Raw genomic sequence first — 13,550 nt, 5'->3', positions numbered from 1 at the left:
CCATACATGTCAAGCAGAGCACCTCACTGGCCCTCTTCAAGAAAAATCTTGATGAGTGGATGGGAAATAGAAAGTTCACCCCGAGGATCTCTGCAGTGGCTCTACTTGATAGAGGCATTGGGAACTAATGTCAGGTGGCATGATGCCAGGGCACTTCTGTGGGATAGGCTTGTAAAGGCTCCAGGGCCATTAGCCTAGTACACACCTATGAACCTTAATGCTATGCTAATGATATATGCTCGAGAAAGTATCAATAGGTTTTAGGAGTAACACAGACCGTAGACTAAATCATATGGAAAACTTGTGCATCATTAAAAAAGTGATAAGATCCAATGGAATGGGTGAATACTATACTCACAGTGTAATAAAGACACTATTTACATATGTATAGATTTGCAAGATCTGAACAAAGTGTTTAAAACTGAGAATTACCTATCACCTACAGTTGAGGAAGTGATCTTAAGGATACTAAATGCCAATTTCTTTTCAATACTGTATGCAAATCAGAGTTTCTGGAAGATGAAGTTTGATAAAGTAAAAAGCTCCAGACTGGGTAATATTTGATATGGCATTATGGAAGATAATGCTTACTTAGACTTCCATTTGGCATTTCATCTTCATGAGAAGTTTGACCTAGAGCTGTTGCATAAAGAACTGAAGGCTTAAATGAGATGTAAATGTAATTAGTGCTCTAATCATGTGGGGTCAGATACAAGAAGAACATGACAAAATATTGATGTAGCTGCTTAAATAAAGACCACATAATTTCAAGTTAAATAAGAGAGACCAATCTAAAATGTGTGATATTCTGTCAAATTTACTGAAACCTGATACAGAACATATGACAGCAGCTGTACAATTGCCAAAGACAAGCTGGTATTGCAGTAGTATGGCTAAGATAATTAGAAGTCTAAGAAAGAAGCTAGAAAAAATATAGTATTGGAATGAAAGTCTGAAAATGAGAAGCATGTTACAGATACAGCTGCATTAAAACATTACAGTATGAATAAATTGTATTTGTTGTAAGTACGTGCCCTTCAGAATAGTACAGTAGCTGTGATTGTACAAGAGAATAAACAGGTTGACCGTGGGTCAAGAGCATTTTCAGATGCACAGAACAGATAATCTCAGATAGAAAAGTAACTGTTAGTAACCGTGTATGTATGCGAAAATCATATAAAAGAATATGTCTATGGTAAAGATGATGAGGTGGAAACTGATCACAAACCCTTGCGAAGTAAGCTCAGAATATCTGTAGATGGCACCTCCAGGACTGTAAAGGAGGGTACTTAATTTACTAAACTATGAGTTGAAAGTGAGACTTAAATAAGGGGCTCCTATGGCAGATATGCTGAGCAGAATATTTTACTAGAAATGCACGAAAATTTGCTAAAATAGCGAGAGTCTCTGGGTAATATTACCAGTCACAGAAGAACTAATGATGGATATTACAGTGAAAGGCTACCGTGAACATAATCAGTGAGGCACGATATGTGGTCTTTTCTTTCAAAGAAGAAAAACAAATATGTGGTTGTGTTTAGGTTGTAGTGGTCAAAGATGTCAACATAATATTTCCCAATTAAATGATAGGATGTGGGTGCTGAGCTACATAAATCATATTTGGGAATAGTTATGTATAAAGACGTGTAATGTATCAGACAGTAATGGTGACTCAGCAAGTATTAGTACTGTGCCAACTAATGACCTTGCAAAGTACCATGCATTTTTGAAGCAGAGTGGGCCCAGATTTTTCCAGTACAGAGAAGCCATATAAGTACTATGTGCACAAATTATTGTTATAAGAGCCACAATATAATCAGATTGCCCAGCATTTCAAGTACAGGCATGAATAGTGCATCAAATTTATGCCCTTGAAATAGGAGATACCCAATGTTGTATCTTCGTGTGGTCCACTGTATAACAGCTAGGAATTTAGAACATTTCTCAATGAGTGAAAGTTTTAGCATGCAAGCAAAAGTATTTTTGACTGTGATGAACAGGGAGAAGTGCAGAGGACTATGCAGAAAGTAAAGAATCTCACTAGAAGGAGAGTTGGAGCAGTTGCTATGATGATTTTTAACTCTGTTTTGGAATATAGCAATAACCCATAGCTGGGTGTGGGTAAATCCAGCATTACCCATGCCCAGCCATGGGTTATTGCTATTGTACATTGACATTTTTTAAGAAATAAAAAACGTACTTTTCTTAAATAATGTCTTTGTATAACAGCGCCACGTGTTCTTCCACATTGTTTCTGGATTTTGCCGTTTGATTATGTACTGTGCATGCATATGGGACTTGTATTCCCAGGCTTACACAGAACATCACTGCTTAAGAAAGCAAGCAATGGAGGAAGGACGATCTCCAATGCTATTTTTTTTTAGGAAAAAATACTGTAACCTCCAGACAGTTTACAGGTATGAGAGAGACAGGGAGAAAATACAAGGGAAATCAGGTGTGTTTCTTTAGTTTGCCGAATGTACTTGATTTCCCTTGTGTTTTCTCTGCCCTCATACATACCTGTTGATCTTTTATTTGAAAAAATATGGACAAAGAATAATTGTGCATTGTCTGAAGTAAAGAAGGTCTGAAAGTGAAATGCCTGTCATTGTTTAGTGACTTTGTTCCTCTGTGATTTGTCAGAAAACCACAAATTTTATGAGGAACAAAATCACTAAATAATGACACACTTTTCAGTTTCAGACTCTTTCCTTAAGACTAATGCTCGTCTACAACATACAAAAAAAAAAAAAAAGTTTTGGCTGCTCAACTATAGCGGATGGACTTTTAGTGTTGGTATATGCTCGATTTACAATGGGCACAGTCGTTGGGCTGACCAATCAGCGTGTTTGTTTTTGAATATCGATGGACAATCATTGTATAATATAGAAATAATGCAGTACAATAACTGAATCGTCTGCTAGTTTAAGGATTAGTAAACAGATTATTGAAAAAAAAATCCCAGAAAATCCATACAAAGTAAAGGAAATGCTGGACAGAAACCAACAGAGACTGAAATACTACGTTGATGAAATGGGTAAGCGACTAGTAGATTCACATGTGAGTAATGGAGTGATTTTGCAAACACCATGGGAAAGTTTGCAGCCTTTAACTGAAGCAGTTAGTAGAGCAGTCCAGCCATGATGTTTTGCTAGTAGTTGTGAAGCTAAAATGATTAATAGCCAGAAGTATGGAACAAACAAATTTACTACTTTAGGTACTGAGGTTCAAAAACCAGTACAAAGTAAATGAAGTGCTGGAGAGAAACTGGCAGACACCAAAATACTGTTTTGATTAAAAAAATAAGAGATTATCAGATATATATGCCAGTGATGAAGTAAGAATACAAACATCATGGGAAAGTGTGCAACCTTTGACTGAAGTAGTTGGTAGAGCAGCTGAGCTAAGATGATTTATTGCCTGCAGGAAACATGTCAGACTTTCTGGAAGGACTCAAACATTTGTATAACACAAGTATCTCAAGGTCCAAAGGGGAGGGGTAACCAGAAGGGTCATAAGCAATGCCATTGCAAAAAAACAAAGGTTGAGAACTATAATAGCAAAGACATGCAGAGAGACCCCTGCAATTGTGTGACCAAGAAAAGCTGTAGTACTTCGAGAACTGTCTCAAAAGGTAGCTCAGATGACCAGAGAGAACAACTTTATTAAATTTCCCAGATATGGGGAACCATTCAAGAAAACAAAGTTTTATTTATTAAAATGTCTTTTGAATGTGTACTGTTTTGAAAACTGGATGTCTAGGGCAAATCTCATTAATTGCTTTAGGTATGGAAAACAATTGAAGAAACAAGACATTAATGCACAATTGTTGCCAATCTGGATATTAAAGACTGAAAAAGCTACAGTTATTAATGGCTTCTAAATGTGTACAAAACTATTTAATGTTCAACCATTTGCATTCTTAAGACAGAGTTACGTTTGATTGTATATGATCACTGTAATGGACTATTATTAGGCATTAAGGCATGAAATAGTTTGTAAATAAAACAAGAGATGTATCGTATAGGGTATATCTTTAAATGCAAATGATCTAGCAGTTGCATGCTTTGTGGTATACTTTCTTATTAGAGAATAATTTCTGTTTAAAGATGTCACCATGACTAGTTGCACATCCTCCATATCTCTGTGTTGTGCAGCCACCATATAAGCATTATAAGGCTTTTACTGTGTGAATTGGGTAAATGTGCAGAAGGGGCAATTAATGCAGGATAGTTAAAACATCAAGAACATGTCAGAGATGGTTGTAATGTAAAAGAACCACCTCAAGTCTTTGTGGTAAATAAGGAAGATGAAGTTCTGACTGCTACCCCAAAAAAAAAAAAAAACAGTACAACTAGCAATCCAGGTGCAGAAGGTGTTACCCAGGATGGGAGATAAATGTAGAGGCATTTGCCCATTTCCTTTCGGGAAGGAGGGAGCAGGATATGCCAGGGTGCATATGATGCCATGGCTTCTAGTTGAGACTTGGACCTGGTAACAGAGGTGTTGGCAGTTAATGAGAGAGCAACTGCAGTAGAGGAATGTCACTGTATGGGGGTGCAGCCTCAGATCACCCAGAAACATGCCCATCTCAAAGGGTTACATAACAAGGGGCTAGAGCATAGCAAAACCATCAAAGCAAGTTAGTCATTGTCTGATACGGTAGTAACCCTACAATTCCACCTGTCATGCAGATGCAGCAGCCAACTGCATAGGCTGGAAGCCATAAGCGTTTTCCTTCATACAGAGATGACACACCTAACAAACATTCACAGTGGAGTATGGCCCAGCATGTAGTGGCCCTAGAGGACCTGGCTGTATAAGGTGCCAAAGGTAGTTGCAATTTACGGTAACATTTACCAAAACAAGAACTTGGACAAGTGAGAGTTTATAAATATAAATATCTGGAAACAGCAGAAAATGGTCTTCTCATCCAGGAGTTTGCCCTTCCTGTTTTATTTGATACCTACCTTTTGGGGTGATCAAATGGCCACACAAAAAAAACTGCTCTGTGCGCTAAATATATGAAATCACTTAATATACGATTTTTATATCCCATGTGAAGGAAGCATGGCTTTCTATATGTTTGCTATATTTATACATTTGCATTTGTGGGAATCTCTACATATTAGTTGACAGTCATGAAGAAAACAGTTTTAATATGACACCAATTGTCATAATAGCAGAAGCATTTTAGAAAGGAATAGTTAATGAAAAAAAAATAGGCAGAAAAACAGGTGGCAATAGACAGATAATTTAGATATTGCAAGAAAAGCATATTGAAACAACAACAAAAAAAAACATCTATAGTAGGGGAAAATGAAAACTGCTAGAACAAATGCAAGTTTAAAATTAGCTACTTGGATAGATTGGTGAGCGTTAATTAAAATATTTAAGACTGATTATGTTGGATCATAACAGTAGACTACCTTTGAAGTGCTAGACAGAATGTATTGAAAAAAGTGTGAGATATAAACATGAGTTTTGCAGTGTAGAACTAGAAACTATTGCAGACTTTGTGGCTGAGGGGGTTCTGCAAGCTAATACATGCAGTAATTTGGCAGGGATAGTACAATAAGAACTGCAAACATTGCACTAAAAACATGAAATGACGATAAAAACTGCCTTTCAGCTTTTCCCGGTTAGGTGTCGCCACAGCGGAACTCCAGTCCGCTAATGATTGGCAGTAGATTTTGCGTGCTGGCTTGCCGGGCCTAACGCACAACCTTCAGCGAAGGAATGCCCATTCACGCATGTCGACACACAGAAGACGCTCTAACTGAGAATCGAATGTGCAATGTCTACCTGTGAAGCGACAACGTTACTGCAGCACCACCACTGCAGTTTACCAAAAATGAAGTAATGTTCACTTTGGATCATTCAAATGTCAGTTGCTAAAAAACTAGGTGGAAGAAAACCAGCTGTCACTAAAGAAGAAAAGACAAAAGAAGCAGTAATTATTGAAATAGATTGACCTACTGATTACAGTATCCTCCTTACTCGGATACATAAAATTATAAAATACCAAGATGTGCAAGCAGCAATTACAGCGATGTTGAACAAAGATACCCAAACAATTCTAGTAGTGCTGGGAGCAATAGAACACATATATTTAAACATAATTAAAAATGCTACCTGTCGGAAGTAACCTCCTATGAATTACAGAAGCAAGCAATTTTGTGTGCATTATGAGTGCAGACAGCATTAATGCAAAATGTAAAATAGCCAAACAATACGAATTTTGTTTTTGCCTTAGGAATGATGTCCATTCATCAGAAAGCTCAAAACATTTGGTAAAATTAAAAAAAGGGAAAAGATCGTACTAATGCCCTGAATATACCAGAAACAAAACAGAATAAATTAAAGAAAGAAATCAAGGCATACTCTGAACTAACAAAACCCCATATAATGAAAGAGAAGACAATACTTATCATTGAAAATGAGCTTGTAAACTATCCTAAAAGTTATTAATCAAATGACTTGCTTTCCAGTTTCATAAAGGTTGTATACACAAATTGATACTATGTAGATGTTATTTATTTATTCCCTTCCTTTGCTAATTGGGAAAGTGAACTGTTTCTGAACACCAGACTGTTTCATTCATGACCTGTGAACAAATTACATCATAGCGAACTAGATAAATACACAGTTATTAGCTTAGCATTTCATTTACCTTAAACAAGTATAAATTGTCTTATACATTTGAACAGTAAGAAAAGCATTCATTGAGAAACAGAGAAAAAAAATCGTGATGAGGATTATGATTATTACAACTGGGAAAAGCCGAAAGACAACAACATCCCCAATATATGCCCTAATAAAACAAATGTTTACAGTTAGTCAAAGTTATATTAGCAGTTGTGGAATGAGTTCCTGTGTCACAAACAAATGGCAAAGTCATTGCTAATCCTACAAGATATATATGTATAAAATGGAGTATTTGCACGTGGTTTTATTGGGATTCCTAGGACAGCCACACTCATATCTATCTGCAAGGTAAGGTTTAAGCAGTTTGTGAAATACTGTAAGACTGCACTATTTTAAATATGTTGTGGCAAAGCATTCCAGATGCCAGGAACTTTACTAAATGCTTATTTTTTCCTGTGACAGCTAAGGTAAATGGATATATTTGTAATTGAAAGCTCTACTAGCTTCTCAAATTGTAAGTGGAATATCTAATCAAGATCCTATTTCTAAAAAAAAAAAAAAGGGTAGTAACTGTGATTCAGATTAGGTTACTGAGTAAGAAATTAGCTGTAGCCAATCTGTCTTACTCTTTTAAAATTAGTGTCTTTCCTTTAGATTGCTAAAGCTTGAGTTACCCTCTCTTGCATATCTAACTGCTTAGTGTACACTGCAACTCTTCAGATTTTAACCCATTTTTCGTCTTACCTTTAAAATCTACAATATCTAGTCCAAGACCAGCAGTTATTGGAGAGCCCACATTCTCAGTAGTTGTGTTGGAATTTAGTGCTTCTGTTTTGCTCCTGGTGAAAGAAGAAGTGCAAGGACATCATTTCCTGGAGACTGCTGATCATCAGAAAGCTTGATAACTGCTTCAGGGGTGGCAGCTGGGAAATTGTGCTTATATTTTGCTCCTGGTCAGAGGAGTAGCAGAGTGCATTGATTCCTGTCTGTATCTGATTGAGCACTGAGTGTCTGTGTGGGACCTCTCTGATTTGCTACTCAAGGCTTCTACCTGGAAAGGCTACAATAAGTGTACAATCCCCTGCATCCTCTGGGACAAGATTATTGATCACCAAAGAGCCCTTGGTCTTCGACTCATCTTAGGATTGTTGCTACTATTTTACTTCTGGGGACAGAAGAGGCAAAGAGGAATTGTATCCTAACAGTGTGAAGCTGTGGTGAGACCAGTAACAGCAGTAGCCAAGCAGCAATCAGGTTAATCCCTTCTGTTCATCATTCTTGAAAAAGCTAACTCTTTATTTTCAGTAAGTACTGCTTGATACGTTGCTGTCTAACATAACTTCAGAATATCTTCCTAAATATTTCATCCGTAAAACATCGGGGTCTACTTATTAGTTTCCCCTCAACTGTTTGCCAAGGCCCAGTATACACACAGACACCTTGACGTGACATTTTTCCTATAAAAGTACCCTTGAAATTTCACCAATATCAATATGCACACAGGACAACTAGTTTGCAGTGACAAGCACTGCCCCAGAGTTTCAAACCAGGTGCTACTGACATTACTTTATATTCTTACCACAGCCATCTGATAAATAAAAAAGGGCCCTTTGTCATGGTTATGAACTTTCTCACAATCTCTGTTACCAGCTTGGTGAATATGGGCATCCTGAGGCTATGTAGAAGTTGCCTGATGTTTACGGACAGCCAGCTTATTCTCAAACAAACAAACTGATAAGGTATTTGAGAGGTGTATTTACACAATGTCACTGGAGGCAAAGCTCTCACATAAAATCACTGTTACTGTCACTCAGGTTATCAATAGTGTACACACTGCACCCATCACACACCATTGAAAGCAGATGCGTAGACCCACATATGCCGAGGCACTTCGGTATAACCTTATTAAACCCCAGAGACCTTCTATATGAAGTACACATAACAAATACCCTCAGCATCCCTGAATGCACGCTTTCATGATAACATCCACATCAGCACATCCACATCTCATGGTGCCTCTACTTCTAAGCCCATAAGGCAAGCCACCATACAATACAACATTCTGGTTATTGGAGGCTCATTGTGAGACACACTAATGTCCCTCTCAATAGACTGAGTAGGGAGAAAGGCATGGTCAGTTGCTTATCAGGGGTCAGGATTTGTCACATTATGAAATCAAAATCTAAACCCACTGTACTGGAAGTAGCAAATATTGTAACAGAGATAAAACAATTGGAATTGAGATGTTTAGAACAAGGATAGGGACAAACTACATAGGAAAAAAATGGGGAATTGTGGGAACAATAAATACAAGGGAAGAATGAGGTCTAAAAGGCAGCAGGACTTAAATGAGTTATGTAATGTTTGAATGAGAAAGATTGGGTAGATTATAAGTGATGTATAATGTTTGCAACTGGGAGTATGTCGGTATGGTTTGTGATGTAAAATGCTTGTGACTTGGTATATTTTCATTTATGTAAATGTGTGATTGCCTAAGTAGTAAGTGATGGTTTAATAAAGATGTTTCTTGTTTAAAAAAAAAAAAAAAAAAACACAGATTTGCCACATTATGCACACACACAGCTCATTGGACCAGAAGTACCAATATGACTCCCTAGGCTATATGAAGAGAGACGTCATGGAGCTCTCGGAATGTGTGTCTCAGGATGGTATGAGCCTAGCCCTTTGTAATATTTTACCTTCTCCAAGGATGATACCACAATACGAACAGAAGATGATTTGACTTTAGTAAGTGGCTTAGTTTCTGGTGTCATTCCAAGGGGCTGCAATATTTGTCAGCATGGAAGGAGATGGTCAACAGACCACACTGCTTTGCCAGAGATGCTCTGCACCTGTCCTGTCTGGGCCTTTGAATATTAATGAAAATATATGGCCTTTTTTAGGCAATGCCAAATTGAAAGTACTTCTGACATAGCAACTCAAAACCAAGAAAATATAAAGGTGTCACTCCACAATGATAGTCTAACAAGAAACCACTCCCTTCAAGCTCTCCTCAACCCAGAGAATGTGGACATCTGCAGAGTCATTGAGAAATAGTTTAAATCTGCAGAGAGCACAGCAACAGTGCAAGGCTAGAATGACTACACAAACGGGGACTAAAGGTGGAGGTGGCTCGATTTACATAAAAAATAAATATACCCAAGGCTGCTCAAACAGGACTATGCACTTGTTAGCCTAGTACAGACGTATGAGCCTGTTAACTCATAACAATCAAGCAAGTTTGATCTGACAGAATTTTAAATTGCTTTTAAATTAATAAAGCACAAATTCTAAAAAAAACTGCTTGAAACTACTTGAGGGACATGCTAAATGTGAGCACTACTATAGTCTGTCAAAGACTATGTAAGAATAAGTGCCAAAGGTACAGAGTCCACGTGGGCTTAAGAAGCTCTTCTAGAACATTCTGGAACAACTAGCAGCAAAAGATTAGGTTAGAAGAGGGCACTGCCAGCATGATTAGACATACATAACCCCTTAAAGCACTGGGACACTGATCGCATAAGGCAAGATAAACCAACACTGAACTTTGTGGTCTTACTGTTAGCCAGTGTAAGGTGTATAGGACATGAGTAATATGACAGAAATGAGAGATACAAGTCACTGGGTTGTTGAGTTTTGAATCAGCTGCATCCAATCGAATTTCATGTAGGGAATCATCGGGTATAGGAATTTGCAGTAGTTCAGTCTTGAAGAAACTAGGGTGTGGGCAACTATTGCTAAACCTTAATAAGGCAGAAGATATTAACATCACACTAGGTTCTAGAGCTATCGAAAGACCTAACCATTGGTGCCACGCAGTTCTTAAGGCTACGGTGTAAGGTCAGTACTGAGAATGTATACGTTTAAGACAGATTCCAGCATTTTACCCCTAAATAATAGAGGAGATTAAGATCTGAACATTAAAGAAATGACAGAAGTTAGAATAGGCAGGGCAACCAGCTTAGAAATTATAAGCTTGATCCAATTACAGTGAATTCAAAGATGGATATCACCCAGATCATTTGTAAAGGAGTTCAGTACCAACACATTACCAGGAGAGAAATAAGGATAACTGGGTGTAATTAGGGTAGATGTGGTACTGCACTCTTCATTTAGGAATGATTTGTACAGGCGCCTTGTACACAGTGAACAAAACCTGAACCATAATAGAGGCCAGTGGAACTCTGCAGGTCACTGATTAGGAAGATGGGGAGTGACTACCCTGTGACAGCAACACAAGTGTAATGAGGCAAAGCATTCAAGAACAGCTTCCGAGAGGCTATTATTTGAATACAGCTGCTGCAGGTGATATAGTCTATCACGCTGAATGCTACCCAGAGACCAAGAGGGAGCAGCATTGATCATTTCCCAATAGGTGGTCATTAAGAATGCTTTTCAAGGTAGTCTTAGCAGTGTGTCTTCTGAAAATTAAGACTGAATTGAATCTTAGCTAAGTTCCTTAAGGTGAGGATAAGCTTTGCATGCCTTCTGAAGAACATTGAGAAGAGACTTGTTCCACTATTAGTTCTATTATGGTAAATGCCCAATTTGTTACAATCTAACAGTGCTTTCTTAGAGAGCTTGAGTGACCACCGCATCGTAAAACTAATAGGAACACACAACAATCAAGTAAGGAAATGTCTATTTGAAAGAAACCAGGATTGAAGCCCTTAATTCAAACCGAAAACATTATCCTAGGGCTTGGATTCTGTATGCATATTTTTATCCTGGGGTTTGGATCCTGTATGCATATTTTTCACCACATGCAAAAAACTAAGGATAGAAAATAACAGCAATCCAGCAAAGAAAACTAATCTGAAAAAGAAAGTGCAATCAACTGGAAAACTTTCAGAGCTCTTTGGCACTGTAAGTTTTTCAATTAATTTGGTGTAGTCAAACTTAGCAATGAAGAATCAAGCAAGTTGACTTTGCTCAGAAAAGGAGATTAGAGTCATAGGATAGGTATGCTGAGCTGGACAACCAGCCAACAGCATGGAAAAGCAGAGCAGGTCAATTCACCTTGGTAGGTACCCCCTTAGACTAAAGGCTGCCTATATGTTTTAGATCTCTGATTAGTAATGACGGTAATGCTCATCTAGATTAACTTTATCCTCTAAAAGCTGACAGTATCACTACTTTTACTCAAGTCTTCATCCTTTTCAGGATATGGAGATGAGGATCATTCTATAGTTTATGTGCCTTGAGATGAGCCTGGCATCCATGTAATAGGACAAGGTAGCCATTATGTAGTTATAGGCTGAGATTAGCTCATCTGTATCACCTGCACTGCCTTCCATTTGGAAGTGGGACAGCACAGAGCACAAACGTAAAGGGATAACACCAGGTAATTCCTGTACTGAACTACTTCAACGTTTAAGGATTGCATGGCATGAAGACCAGCTTGCAGTCCAAAGCAGGCTGTGACCAATTTCAGTATCAGGTCTGAGGCCCTCACACTTGGTTGGAAAACCAGATGTGAGGTACACACAGGGCAGTGGGTAGCTGATATAACAACAAACAAAGTCATAATCCTTCTTATCGCAGAAGATGTGTGACTGACAAATCATTGAGTCATCATTAGGCATAATTATCACAGTAACTTAAGCAAGTCATCATAAGCCATAATTATCATAGCACCTTAAACAAGTCATCAGTAGCCATAATTATCATAGCACCTTAAACAAGTCATCAGTAGCCATAATTATCATAGCACCTTAAGCAAGTCATCATTAGCCATAATTATCATAGCACCTTAAACAAGTCTTCATTAGGCATAATTATCACAGCACCTTAAGCAAGTCATCATTAGCCATAATTATCATAGCACCTTAAACAAGTCATCATTAGCCATAATTATCATAGCACCTTAAGCAAGTCATCATTAGCCATAATTATCATAGCACCTTAAGCAAATCATCATTAGCCATAATTATCATAGCACCTTAAGCAAGTCATCATTAGCCATAATTATCACAGCACCTTACACAAGTCATCATTAGCCATAATTATCATAGCACCTTAAGCAAGTCATCATTAGCCATAATTATCATAGCACCTTAAGCAAGTCATCATTAGCCATAATTATCATAGCACCTTAAGCAAGTCATCATTAGCCATAATTGTCATAGCACCTTAAGTCATCATTAGCCATAATTATCATAGAGCCTTAAGCAAGTCATCATTAGCCATAATTATCACAGCACCTTAAGCAGGTCATCATTAGCCATAATTATCATAGCACCTTAAGCAAGTCATCATTAGCCATAATTATCATAGCACCTTAAGCAAGTCATCATTAGCTATAATTATCATAGCACCTTAAGCAAGTCATCATTAGCCATAATTATCATAGCACCTTAAACAAGTCATCATTAGCCATAATTATCATAGCACCTTAAACAAGTCATCATTAGCCATAATTATCATAGCACCTTAAACAAGTCATCATTAGCCATAATTATCATAGCACCTTAAGCAGGTCATCATTAGCCATAATTATCATAGCACCTTAAGCAAGTCATCATTAGCCATAATTATCATAGCACCTTAAACAAGTCATCATTAGCCATAATTATCATAGCACCTTAAGCAAGTCATCATTAGCCATAATTATCATAGCACCTTAAGTCATCATTAGCCATAATTATCATAGCACCTTAAGCAAGTCATCTTCTTCTTCTTCTTTCGGCTTTTCCCAGTTAGGGGTCGCCACAGTGGATCACCTTGTCTGCTCATGATTGGCAGTGGAGTTTTACAGTGTGGAGTTGCCAGCCCGGCACCCAACCTTCCACAGAAGGCACACACACGCACACACACCTAAGGCCAAATTTAGAGTGTCCAATCCACCTACAGCATGTCTTTGGGATGTGGGAGGAAAGCGGAGCACCCAGAGGAAACCCACG

This window comes from Protopterus annectens, chromosome 10.part0 (assembly GCF_019279795.1).
Source record: "Protopterus annectens isolate FY-2018-M chromosome 10.part0, PAN1.0, whole genome shotgun sequence".
NCBI lineage: Eukaryota > Metazoa > Chordata > Ceratodontiformes > Protopteridae > Protopterus > Protopterus annectens.
Note: the sequence above shows the minus strand (reverse complement) of the source record.